The sequence below is a fragment of the Somniosus microcephalus genome, unplaced genomic scaffold, assembly GCF_052327205.1.
Source record: "Somniosus microcephalus isolate GS21.2 unplaced genomic scaffold, FLI_Smic_1.0 unresolved_chr1, whole genome shotgun sequence".
NCBI classification, from domain to species: domain Eukaryota; kingdom Metazoa; phylum Chordata; class Chondrichthyes; order Squaliformes; family Somniosidae; genus Somniosus; species Somniosus microcephalus.
The window spans coordinates 7,778,039-7,791,412 of record NW_028225179.1 but is presented as its reverse complement, the minus strand read 5'-3'; the positions used below and the strand labels follow the sequence as shown (position 1 = coordinate 7,791,412).

Below are 13,374 nucleotides of genomic sequence, written 5' to 3'. Positions count from 1 at the left end.
AGTGGGCATGCTCAGGTGCACAGAGTCCCAGGCCCAGTTGCTCGTGGGCATGCTCAGGGGCTGCAGAGTCCCAGGACCAGCTGCTAGTGGGCATGCACAGGGGCAGAGTCCCCGGACCAGCTGCTTTTGGGCATGCTCAGGGGTAGAGTCCCAGGACCAGCTGCTAGTGCGCATGCTCAGGGGCAGCGGAGTCCCAGGACCAGCTGCTAGTGGGCATGCTCAGGGGCAGCGGAGTCCCAGGACCAGCTGCTAGTGGACATGCTCAGGGGCCCAGAGTCCCAGGACCAGCTGCTAGTGGGCATGCTCATGGGAAGAGTCCCAGTGGCAGCTGCCAGTGGGCATGCTCAGGGGCAGAGTCCCAGGACTGGCTGCTGGTGGGCATGCTCAGGGGCAGAGTCCCAGGACCAGCTGCTAGTGGGCATGCTCAGGGGCCCATAGTCCCAGGACCAGCTGCTAGTGCACATGCTCAGGGGAGCAGAGGCCCAGAACCAGCTCCGACTGAGCATGCTCAGGGGCAGAGTCCCCGGACCAGCTGCTAGTGGGCATGCTCAGGGGCAGAGTCCGAAGACCAGCTGCAAGTGTGCATTCGCAGGGGCCAGAGTCCAAGAACCAGCTGCTAATGGGCATGCTCAGGGGCAGCAGAGTCCCAGAAGCAGCTGCTAGTGGGCATGCTCAGGGGTAGTAGAGTCCCAGGACCAGCTACTAGTGGGCATGCTCAGGGGCAGAGTCCCAGGACCAGCTGCTAGTGGGCATGCTCAGGGGCAGAGTCCAAGGACAAGCTGCTAGTTTGCATGCTCAGGGGCAGAGCCCCAGGACCGGCTGCTAGTGGGCATGCTCAGGGGCAGAGTCCCAGGACTGGCTGCTGGTGGGCATGCTCAGGGGCAGAGCCCCAGGACCAGCTGCTAGTGGGCATGCTCAGGGGAAGCAGACTCCCAGGACCAGCTGCTCGTGGGCATGCTCAGGGGCAGCAGAGTCCCAGGACCAGCTGCTAGTGGGCATGCTCAGGGGTAGCAGAGTCCCAGGACCAGCTGCTAGTGGGCATGCTCAGGGGCAGCAGAGTCCCAGAACCAGCTGCTAGTGGGCATGCTCAGGGGCACAGAGTCCCAGGCCCAGTTGCTCGTGGGCATGCTCAGGGGCTGCAGAGTCCCAGGACCAGCTGCTAGTGGGCATGCTCAGGGGCAGAGTCCCAGGACCAGCTGCTAGTGGGCATGCTCATGGGCAGCAGAGTCCCATGACCAGCTGCTAGTGGGCATGCTCAGGGACAGAGTCCCAGGACAAGCTGCTAGTGGGCACGCTCAGGGGCCCAGAGTCCCAGCACCAGCTGCTAGTGCGCATGCTCAGGGGCACAGTGTCCCAGGACCAGCTGCTAGTGGGCATGCTCAGGGGCAGTGTCCCAGGACCAGCTGCTAGTGGGCATGCTCAGGGGACATGCTCAAGGACAGCAGAGTCCCAGGACCAGCTGCTAGTGGGCATGCTCAGGGGCAGAGTCCAAGGACCAGCTGCTAGTGGGCATGCTCAGGGGCAGAGTCCCAGAACCAGCTGCTAGTGGGCATGCTCAGGGGCAGAGTCCCAGGACCAGCTGCGAGTGGGCATGCTCAAGGGCAGCAGAGTCCCATGACGAGCTGCTAGTGGGCATGCTCAGGGGCAGAGTCCCAGGACAAGCTGCTAGTGGGCATGCTCATTGGCCCAGAGTCCCAGCACCAGCTGCTAGTGCGCATGCTCAGGGGCAGAGTCCCAGGACCAGCTGCGAGTGCTCATGCTCCGGGGCAGCAGAGTCCCAGGACCAGCTGCTAGTGCGCATGCTCAGGGGGCAGATTCCCAGGACCAGCTGCTAGTGGGCATGCTCAGGGGCAGAGTCCCAGTACCAGCTCCGAGTGGGAAGGCTCAGGGGCAGCTACTAGTGGGCATGCTCAGGGGCAGCAGAGTACCAGGACCAGCTGCTAGTGCGCATGCTCAGCGGCAGAGTCCCAGGACCAGCTGCGAGTGGACATGCTAAGGGGCAGCAGAGTCCCAGGATTGGTACTGGTGGGCATGCTCAGGGGCAGCAGAGTCCCAGGACCAGCTGCTAGTGGGTATGATCAGGGGCAGCACAGTCCCAGAACCAACTGCTAGTGGGCATGCTCAGGGGCAGCGAGTCCCAGGACCAGCTGCTAGTGGGCATGCTCAGGGGCCCAGAGTCCTAGGACCAGCTGCCAGTGGGCATGCTCAGGTGCAGAGTCCCAGGACCAGCTGCTAGTGGGCATGCTCAGGGGCAGAGTCCCAGGACCAGTTGCTAGTGGGCATGCTCAGGGGTAGCAGAGTCCCACAACCAGCTACTAGTGCGCATGCTCAGGGGCAGAGTCTGAGGACCAGCTGCTAGTGCGCATGCTCAGCGGCAAAGTCCCAGGACCAGCTGCTAGTGGGCATGCTCAAGGGCAGAGTCCCAGGACCAGCTGCTAGTGGGCATGCTCAGGGGCAGAGTCCCAGGACCAGCTGCTAGTGGGCATGCTCAGGGGCAGAGTCCCAGGACCTGCTTCTAGTGGGCATGCTCAGGGGCAGAGTCCCAGAACCAGCTCCTAGTGGGCATGCTCAGGGGCAGCAGAGTCCCAGGACCAGCTGCTAGTGGGCAAGCTCAGGGTTAGCAGATTCCCAGGACCAGCTGCTAGTGCGCATGCTCAGGGGTGCAGAGTCCCAGAACCAGCTGCTAGTGGGCATGCTCAGGGGCAGCAGAGTCCCAGGACCAGCTGCTATTGGGCATGCTCAGGGGCAGCAGAGTCCCAGGACCAGCTGCTAGTGGGCATGCTCAGGGGCAGCAAAGTCCCAGTATCAGCTACTGGTGGGCATGCTCAGGGGCAACGGGCTCCCAGGACCAGCTGCTAGTGTGCATGCTCAGCGGCAGCAGAGTTCCATGACCAGCTGCTAGTGGGCATGCTCAGGGGCAGAGTCCCAGGACCAGCTGCTAGTGCACATGCTCAGGGGCAGAGTCCCAGGGTCAGCTGCTGGTGGGCATGCTCAGGGGCAGAGTCCCAGAACCAGATGCTAGTGGGCATGCTCAGGGGCAGTGTCCCAGGACCAGCTGCTGGTGGGCATGCTCAGGGGCAGAGTCCCAGGACCAGCTGCTGGTGGGCTTTCTCAGAGGAAGAGTCCCAGGACCAGCTGCTAGGGGGCGTGCTCAGGGGCCCAGAGTCCCAGGACCAGCTGCTAGTGGGCAAGCTCAGGGGAGCACAATCCCAGGACCAGCTGCTACTGGGCATGCTCAGGGGCAGAGTCCCAGGACTAGCTGTTAGTGGGCATGCTCAGGACCAGCAGAGTCCCAGGACCAGCTGCTAGTGGGCATGCTTAGGACCAGCAGATTCCCAGGACCAGCTGCTAGTGGGCATGCTCAGGGGAGCAGAGTCCCAGAACCAGCTGCTAGTGGGCATGCTCAGGGGGCAGAGTCCCAGAACCAGCTGCTAGTGGGCATGCTCAGGGGCAGCAGAGTCCCAGGACCAGCTGCTAGTGGGCATGCTCAGGGGGCAGAGTCCCAGAACCAGCTGCTAGTGGGCATGCTCAGGGGCAGAGTCCCAGGACTGGCTGCTGGTGGGCATGCTCAGGGGCAGAGTCCAAGGACCAGCTGCTTGTGGGCATGCTCAGGGGAAGCAGCGTCCCAGTACCAGCTGCTAGTGGGCATGCTCAGGGGAAGCAGCGTCCCAGTACCAGCTGCTAGTGGGCATGCTCAGGGGCAGCAGAGTCCCAGGACCAGCCACTAGTGGGCATGCTCAGGGGAAGCAGCGTCCCAGTACCAGCTGCTAGTGGGCATGCTCAGGGGAAGCAGCGTCCCAGGACCAGCTGCTCGTGGGCATGCTCAGGGGAAGCAGCGTCCCAGTACCAGCTGCTAGTGGGCATGCTCAGGGGAAGCAGCGTCCCAGGACCAGCTGCTAGTGGGCATGCTCAGGGGAAGCAGCGTCCCAGTACCAGCTGCTAGTGGGCATGCTCAGTGGCAGAGTCCCAGGACCAGCTGCTAGTGGACATGTCCAGGGGCCCAGAGTCCCAGGACCAGCTGCTGGTGCGCATGCACAGGGGCAGAGTCCCAGGACCAGCTGCTAGTGGGCATGTCCAGGAGCCCAGTTTCCCAGGACCAGCTGCTAGTGGGCATGCTCAGGGGCAGAGTCCCAGGACCAGCTGCTAGTGGGCATGCTCAGGGGACATGCTCAAGGACAGCAGAGTCCCAGGACCAGCTGCTAGTGGGCATGCTCAGGGGCAGAGTCCAAGGACCAGCTGCTAGTGGGCATGCTCAGGGGCAGAGTCCCAGAACCAGCTGCTAGTGGGCATGCTCAGGGGCAGAGTCCCAGGACCAGCTGCTAGTGGGCATGCTCAGGGGCAGAGTCCCAGGACAAGCTGCTAGTGGGCATGCTCATTGGCCCAGAGTCCCAGCACCAGCTGCTAGTGCGCATGCTCAGGGGCAGAGTCCCAGGACCAGCTGCGAGTGCTCATGCTCCGGGGCAGCAGAGTCCCAGGACCAGCTGCTAGTGCGCATGCTCAGGGGGCAGATTCCCAGGACCAGCTGCTAGTGGGCATGCTCAGGGGCAGAGTCCCAGGACCTGCTTCTAGTGGGCATGCTCAGGGGCAGAGTCCCAGAACCAGCTCCTAGTGGGCATGCTCAGGGGCAGCAGAGTCCCAGGACCAGCTGCTAGTGGGCAAGCTCAGGGTTAGCAGATTCCCAGGACCAGCTGCTAGTGCGCATGCTCAGGGGTGCAGAGTCCCAGAACCAGCTGCTCGTGGGCATGCTCAGGGGCAGCAGAGTCCCAGGACCAGCTGCTAGTGGGCATGCTCAGGGGCAGCAAAGTCCCAGTATCAGCTACTGGTGGGCATGCTCAGGGGCAACGGGCTCCCAGGACCAGCTGCTAGTGCGCATGCTCAGCGGCAGCAGAGTTCCATGACCAGCTGCTAGTGGGCATGCTCAGGGGCAGAGTCCCAGGACCAGCTGCTAGTGCACATGCTCAGGGGCAGAGTCCCAGGGTCAGCTGCTGGTGGGCATGCTCAGGGGCAGAGTCCCAGAACCAGATGCTAGTGGGCATGCTCAGGGGCAGTGTCCCAGGACCAGCTGCTGGTGGGCATGCTCAGGGGCAGAGTCCCAGGACCAGCTGCTGGTGGGCTTTCTCAGGGGAAGAGTCCCAGGACCAGCTGCTAGGGGGCATGCTCAGGGGCCCAGAGTCCCAGGACCAGCTGCTAGTGGGCAAGCTCAGGGGAGCACAATCCCAGGACCAGCTGCTACTGGGCATGCTCAGGGGCAGAGTCCCAGGACTAGCTGCTAGTGGGCATGCTCAGGACCAGCAGAGTCCCAGGACCAGCTGCTAGTGGGCATGCTTAGGACCAGCAGATTCCCAGGACCAGCTGCTAGTGCGCATGCTCAGGGGAGCAGAGTCCCAGAACCAGCTGCTAGTGGGCATACTCAGGGGCAGACTCCCAGGACCAGCTGCTACCACGCATGCTCAGGGGCAGCAGAGTCCCAGGACCAGCTGCTAGTGGGCATGCTCAGGGGGCAGAGTCCCAGAACCAGCTGCTAGTGGGCATGCTCAGGGGCAGAGTCCCAGGACTGGCTGCTGGTGGGCATGCTCAGGGGCAGAGTCCAAGGACCAGCTGCTTGTGGGCATGCTCAGGGGCAGCAGAGTCCCAGGACCAGCCACTAGTGGGCATGCTCAGTGGCAGAGTCCCAGGACCAGCTGCTAGTGGACATGTCCAGGGGCCCAGAGTCCCAGCTCCAGCTGCTGGTGCGCATGCACAGGGGCAGAGTCCCAGGACCAGCTGCTAGTGGGCATGTCCAGGAGCCCAGTTTCCCAGGTCCAGCTGCTAGTGGGCATGCTCAGGGGTAGAGTCCCAGGACCAGCTGCTAGTGGGCATGCTGAAGGGCAGAGTCCCTGGACCAGCTGCTAGTGGGCATACTCAGGGGCAGAGTCCAAGGACCAGCTGCTAATGCGCATGCGCAGGGGCCCAGAGTCCCAGAACCAGCTGCTAGTGGGCATGCTCAGGGGCAGCAGAGACCCAGGACCAGCTGCTAGTGGGCATGCTCAGGGGCAGAGTCCCAGGACCAGCTGCTGGTGGGCATGCTCAGGGGCAGAATCCCAGGAACAGCTGCTAGTGCGCATGCTCAGGGGCAGCAGAGTCCCAGGAGCAGCTGCTAGTGGGCATGTTCAGGGGTAGCAGAGTCTCAGGACCAGCTGCTAGTGGGCATGCTCAGGGGCAGCAGAGTCCCAGGACCAGCTGCTAGTGGGCATGCTCAGCGGCAGAGTCCCAGAACCAGCTGCGAGTGGGCATGCTCAGGGGCAGAGTCCCAGGACCAGCTGCTAGTGGGCATGCTCAGGGGCAGAGTCCCAGGACCAGCTGCTAGTGCGCATGCTCAGGGGCAGCGCAGTCCCTGGACCAGCTGCTAGTGCGCATGCTCAGGGGCAGCGGAGTGCCAGGACCAGCTGCAAGTTGGAATGCTCAGGGGCAGAGTCCCAGGACCAGCTGCTAGTGGGAATGCTCAGGGGCAGAGTCCCAGGACCGGCTGCTGGTGGGCAAGCTCAGGGGCAGAGTCCCAGGACCAGCTGCTAGTGGGCATGCTCAGGGGCAAAGTCCCAGGACCAGCTGCTAGTGGGCATGCTGAGGGGCCCTCAGTCCCAGGACCAGCTGCTAGTGCACATGCTCAAGGGAGCAGAGTCCCAGAACCAGCTCCTAGTGGGCATGTTCAGGGGAAGCAGAGTCCCAGGTCCAGCTGCTGGTGCACATGCTCAGGGCCTGTGTCCCAGGACCAGCTGCTAGTGGGCATGCTCAGGGGCTCAGAGTCCCAGAACCAGCTGCTAGTGGCCATGCTCAGGGCAGCAGAGTCCCAGGACCAGCTGCTAGTGGGCATGCTCAGGGGCACAGAGTCCCAGAACCAGCTGCTAGCGGGCATGCTCAGGGGCAGCAGAGTCCCACAACCAGCTGCCAGTGGACATGCTCAGGGGCAGAGTCCCCGTACCAGCTGCTAGTGGGCATGCTCAGGGGCAGAGTGCGAAGACCAGCTGCTAATGGGCATGCTCAGGGGCAGCAGAGTCCCAGGACCAGCTACTAGTGGGCATGCTCCGGGGCAGAGTCCCAGGACCAGCTGATAGTGGGCATGCTCAGGGGCAGATTCCAAGGACCAGCTGCTAATGGGCATGCTCAGGGGCAGAGCCCCAGGACCAGCTGCTAGTGGGCATGCTCAGGGGCAGAGTCCCAGGACCAGCTGCTAGTGGGCATGCTCAGGGGCAGCAGACTCCCAGGACCAGCTGCTAGTGGGCATGCTCAGGGGTAGCAGAGTCTCAGGACCAGCTGCTAGTGGGCATGCTCAGGGGCAGAGTCCCAGGACCAGCTGCAAGTGGGCATGCTCAGGGGCAGAGTCCCAGGACCAGCTGCTAGTGCGCATGCTCAGGGGCAGAGTCCGATGAACAGCTGCTAGTGGGAATGCTCAGGGGTAGCAGAGTCCCAGGACCAGCTGCTAGTGGGCACGCTCAGGGGCAGCAGAGTCCCAGGACCAGCTGCTAGTGGGCATGCTCAGGGGCAGAGTCCCAGAACCAGCTGCTAGTGGGCATGCTCAGGGGCAGAGTCCCAGGACCAGCTGCTAGTGGGCATGCTCAGGGGCAGAGTCCCAGGACCAGCTGCTAGTGGGCATGCTCAGGGGCAGCGGAGTCCCTGGACCAGCTGCTAGTGCGCATGCTCAGGGGCAGCGGAGTGCCAGGACCAGCTGCTAGTGGGCATGCTCAAGGGCAGCAGAGGCCCAGGACCAGCTGCTAGTGGACATGCTCAGGGGCCCAGAGTCCCAGGACCAGCTGCTAGTGGGCATGCTCAGGGGAAGAGTCCCAGTGGCAGCTGCCAGTGGGCATGCTCAGGGGCAGAGTCCCAGGAACAGCTGATAGTGGGCATGCCCAGGGACAGCAGAGTCCCAGGACCAGCTGCTAGTGGGCATGCTCAGGGGCCCATAGTCCCAGGACCAGCTGCTAGTGCACATGCTCAGGGGAGCAGAGGCCCAGAACCAGCTCCGACTGAGCATGTTCAGGGGAAGCAAAGTCCCAGGACCAGCTGCTAGTGGGCATGCTCAGGGGCAGAGTCCCAGGACCAGCTGCTAGTCGACATGTCCAGGGGCCCAGAGTCCCAGGTCCAGCTGTTGGTGCGCATGCTCAGGGGTAGAGTCCCAGGACCAGCTGCTAGTGGGCATGCTCAAGGGAAGCAGAGTCCCAGGTCCAGCTGCTAGTGGGCATGCTCAGGAGTAGAGTCCCAGGACCAGCTGCTAGTGGGCATGCTGAGGGGCAGAGTCCCCAGACCAGCTGCTAGTGGGCATGCTCAGGGGCAGAATCCGAGGTCCAGCTGCTAGTGCGCATGTGCAGGGGCCCAGAGTCCCAGAATCAGCTGCTAGTGGGCATGCTCAGGGGCAGCAGAGACCCAGAACCAGCTGCTAGTGGGCATGCTCAGGGACCCAGAGTCCCAGGACCAGCTGCTAGTGGGCATGCTCAGGGGCAGAGTCCCAGGACCAGCTGATAGTGGGCATGCTCAGGGGCAGATTCCCAGGACCAGCTGCTAATGGGCATGCTCAGGGGCAGAGCCCCAGGACCAGCTGCTAGTGGGCATGCTCAGGGGCAGCAGAGTCCCAGGACCAGCTGCTAGTGGGCATGCTCAGGGGCAGAGTTCCAGGTCCAGCTGCTGCTGGGCATGCTCAGGGGCAGAATCCCAGGACCAGCTGCTAGTGGGCATGCTCAGGGGCAGAGTCCCAGGACCAGCCGTTAGTGGGCATGCTCAGGGACAGCAGAGTCCCAGGACCAGCTGCTAGTGAGCATGCTCAGGGGCCCATAGTCCCAGGACCAGCTGCTAGTGGGCATGCTCAGGGGCAGCAGAGTCCCAGGACCAGCTGCTAGTGGGCATGCTCAGGGGTAGCAGAATCTCAGGACCAGCTGCTAGTGGGCACGCTCAGGGGCAGCAGAGTCCCAGGACCAGCTGCTAGTGGGCATGCTCAGGGGCAGAGTCCCAGAACCAGCTGCTAGTGGGCATGCTCAGGGGCAGAGTCCCAGGACCAGCTGCTAGTGGGCATGCTCAGGGGCAGAGTCCCAGGACCAGCTGCTAGTGCGCATGCTCAGGGGCAGCGGAGTCACTGGACCAGCTGCTAGTGCGCATGCTCAGGGGCAGCGGAGTGCCAGGACCAGCTGCTAGTGGGCATGCTCACGGGCAGCAGAGGCCCAGGACCAGCTGTTAGTGGACATGCTCAGTGGCAGAGTCCCAGGACTGGCTGCTGGTGGGCATGCTCAGGGGCAGAGTCCCAGGACCAGCCGTTAGTGGGCATGCTCAGGGACAGCAGAGTCCCAGGACCAGCTGCTAGTGAGCATGCTCAGGGGCCCATAGTCCCAGGACCAGCTGCTAGTGCACATGCTCAGGGGAGCAGAGGCCCAGAACCAGCTCCGACTGAGCATGTTCAGGGGAAGCAGAGTCCCAGGACCAGCTGCTAGTGAGCATGTTCAGGGGCAGCAGAGTCCCAGGACCAGCTGCTAGTGGGCATGCTCAGGGGCAGAGTCCCAGGACCAGCTGCTAGTCGACATGTCCAGGGGCCCAGACTCCCAGGTCCAGCTGCTGGTGCGCATGCTCAGGGGGAGAGTCCCAGGACCAGCTGCTAGTGGGCATGCTCAAGGGAAGCAGAGTCCCAGGTGCAGCTGCTAGTGGGCATGCTCAGGAGTAGAGTCCCAGGACCAGCTGCTAGTGGGCATGCTGAGGGGCAGAGTCCCCAGACCAGCTGCTAGTGGGCATGCTCAGGGGCAGAATCCGAGGTCCAGCTGCTAGTCCGCATGCGCAGGGGCCCAGAGTCCCAGAATCAGCTGCTAGTGGGCATGCTCAGGGGCAGCAGAGACCCAGAACCAGCTGCTAGTGGGCATGCTCAGGGACCCAGAGTCCCAGGACCAGCTGCTAGTGGGCATGCTCAGGGGCAGAGTCCCAGGACCAGCTGCTAGTTGGCATGCTCAGGGGCAGAGTCCCAGGACGAGCTGCTAGTGGGCATGCTCTGGGGCAGCAGAGTCCCAGGACCAACTGCTAGTGGGCATGCTCAGGGGCAGATTCCCAGGACCAGCTGCTAATGGGCATGCTCAGGGGCAGAGCCCCAGGACCAGCTGCTAGTGGGCATGCTCAGGGGCAGCAGAGTCCCAGGACCAGCTGATAGTGGGCATGCTCAGGGGCAGATTCCCAGGACCAGCTGCTAATGGGCATGCTCAGGGGCAGAGCCCCAGGACCAGCTGCTAGTGGGCATGCTCAGGGGCAGCAGAGTCCCAGGACCAGCTGCTAGTGGGCATGCTCAGGGGCAGAGTTCCAGGTCCAGCTGCTGCTGGGCATGCTCAGGGGCAGAATCCCAGGACCAGCTGCTAGTGGGCATGCTCAGGGGCAGCAGAGTCCCAGGACCAGCTGCTAGTGGGCATGCTCAGGGGCAGCAGAGTCCCAGGACCAGCTGCTAGTGGGCATGCTCAGGGGTAGCAGAATCTCAGGACCAGCTGCTAGTGGGCACGCTCAGGGGCAGCAGAGTCCCAGGACCAGCTGCTAGTGGGCATGCTCAGGGGCAGAGTCCCAGAACCAGCTGCTCGTGGGCATGCTCAGGGGCAGAGTCCCAGGACCAGCTGCTAGTGGGCATGCTCAGGGGCAGAGTCCCAGGACCAGCTGCTAGTGCGCATGCTCAGGGGCAGCGGAGTCACTGGACCAGCTGCTAGTGCGCATGCTCAGGGGCAGCGGAGTGCCAGGACCAGCTGCTAGTGGGCATGCTCAGGGGCAGAGTCCCAGAACCAGCTGCTCGTGGGCATGCTCAGGGGCAGAGTCCCAGGACCAGCTGCTAGTGGGCATGCTCAGGGGCAGAGTCCCAGGACCAGCTGCTAGTGCGCATGCTCAGGGGCAGCGCAGTCCCTGGACCAGCTGCTAGTGCGCATGCTCAGGGGCAGCGGAGTGCCAGGACCAGCTGCAAGTTGGAATGCTCAGGGGCAGAGTCCCAGGACCAGCTGCTAGTGGGAATGCTCAGGGGCAGAGTCCCAGGACCGGCTGCTGGTGGGCAAGCTCAGGGGCAGAGTCCCAGGACCAGCTGCTAGTGGGCATGCTCAGGGGCAAAGTCCCAGGACCAGCTGCTAGTGGGCATGCTGAGGGGCCCTCAGTCCCAGGACCAGCTGCTAGTGCACATGCTCAAGGGAGCAGAGTCCCAGAACCAGCTCCTAGTGGGCATGTTCAGGGGAAGCAGAGTCCCAGGTCCAGCTGCTGGTGCACATGCTCAGGGCCTGTGTCCCAGGACCAGCTGCTAGTGGGCATGCTCAGGGGCTCAGAGTCCCAGAACCAGCTGCTAGTGGCCATGCTCAGGGCAGCAGAGTCCCAGGACCAGCTGCTAGTGGGCATGCTCAGGGGCACAGAGTCCCAGAACCAGCTGCTAGCGGGCATGCTCAGGGGCAGCAGAGTCCCACAACCAGCTGCCAGTGGACATGCTCAGGGGCAGAGTCCCCGTACCAGCTGCTAGTGGGCATGCTCAGGGGCAGAGTGCGAAGACCAGCTGCTAATGGGCATGCTCAGGGGCAGCAGAGTCCCAGGACCAGCTACTAGTGGGCATGCTCCGGGGCAGAGTCCCAGGACCAGCTGATAGTGGGCATGCTCAGGGGCAGATTCCAAGGACCAGCTGCTAATGGGCATGCTCAGGGGCAGAGCCCCAGGACCAGCTGCTAGTGGGCATGCTCAGGGGCAGAGTCCCAGGACCAGCTGCTAGTGGGCATGCTCAGGGGCAGCAGACTCCCAGGACCAGCTGCTAGTGGGCATGCTCAGGGGTAGCAGAGTCTCAGGACCAGCTGCTAGTGGGCATGCTCAGGGGCAGAGTCCCAGGACCAGCTGCAAGTGGGCATGCTCAGGGGCAGAGTCCCAGGACCAGCTGCTAGTGCGCATGCTCAGGGGCAGAGTCCGATGAACAGCTGCTAGTGGGAATGCTCAGGGGTAGCAGAGTCCCAGGACCAGCTGCTAGTGGGCACGCTCAGGGGCAGCAGAGTCCCAGGACCAGCTGCTAGTGGGCATGCTCAGGGGCAGAGTCCCAGAACCAGCTGCTAGTGGGCATGCTCAGGGGCAGAGTCCCAGGACCAGCTGCTAGTGGGCATGCTCAGGGGCAGAGTCCCAGGACCAGCTGCTAGTGGGCATGCTCAGGGGCAGCGGAGTCCCTGGACCAGCTGCTAGTGCGCATGCTCAGGGGCAGCGGAGTGCCAGGACCAGCTGCTAGTGGGCATGCTCAAGGGCAGCAGAGGCCCAGGACCAGCTGCTAGTGGACATGCTCAGGGGCCCAGAGTCCCAGGACCAGCTGCTAGTGGGCATGCTCAGGGGAAGAGTCCCAGTGGCAGCTGCCAGTGGGCATGCTCAGGGGCAGAGTCCCAGGAACAGCTGATAGTGGGCATGCCCAGGGACAGCAGAGTCCCAGGACCAGCTGCTAGTGGGCATGCTCAGGGGCCCATAGTCCCAGGACCAGCTGCTAGTGCACATGCTCAGGGGAGCAGAGGCCCAGAACCAGCTCCGACTGAGCATGTTCAGGGGAAGCAAAGTCCCAGGACCAGCTGCTAGTGGGCATGCTCAGGGGCAGAGTCCCAGGACCAGCTGCTAGTCGACATGTCCAGGGGCCCAGAGTCCCAGGTCCAGCTGTTGGTGCGCATGCTCAGGGGTAGAGTCCCAGGACCAGCTGCTAGTGGGCATGCTCAAGGGAAGCAGAGTCCCAGGTCCAGCTGCTAGTGGGCATGCTCAGGAGTAGAGTCCCAGGACCAGCTGCTAGTGGGCATGCTGAGGGGCAGAGTCCCCAGACCAGCTGCTAGTGGGCATGCTCAGGGGCAGAATCCGAGGTCCAGCTGCTAGTGCGCATGTGCAGGGGCCCAGAGTCCCAGAATCAGCTGCTAGTGGGCATGCTCAGGGGCAGCAGAGACCCAGAACCAGCTGCTAGTGGGCATGCTCAGGGACCCAGAGTCCCAGGACCAGCTGCTAGTGGGCATGCTCAGGGGCAGAGTCCCAGGACCAGCTGATAGTGGGCATGCTCAGGGGCAGATTCCCAGGACCAGCTGCTAATGGGCATGCTCAGGGGCAGAGCCCCAGGACCAGCTGCTAGTGGGCATGCTCAGGGGCAGCAGAGTCCCAGGACCAGCTGCTAGTGGGCATGCTCAGGGGCAGAGTTCCAGGTCCAGCTGCTGCTGGGCATGCTCAGGGGCAGAATCCCAGGACCAGCTGCTAGTGGGCATGCTCAGGGGCAGAGTCCCAGGACCAGCCGTTAGTGGGCATGCTCAGGGACAGCAGAGTCCCAGGACCAGCTGCTAGTGAGCATGCTCAGGGGCCCATAGTCCCAGGACCAGCTGCTAGTGGGCATGCTCAGGGGCAGCAGAGTCCCAGGACCAGCTGCTA

General features: G+C 63.6%; 1 pseudogene across 1 annotated transcript in view; it reads right to left on the bottom strand.

Moving 5' to 3' along the window:
• LOC147093380 (uncharacterized) overlaps positions 1–13,374 on the bottom strand; it is a 91,921-nt pseudogene that overhangs the window by 35,426 nt on the left and 43,121 nt on the right. The window lies entirely within an intron of this gene.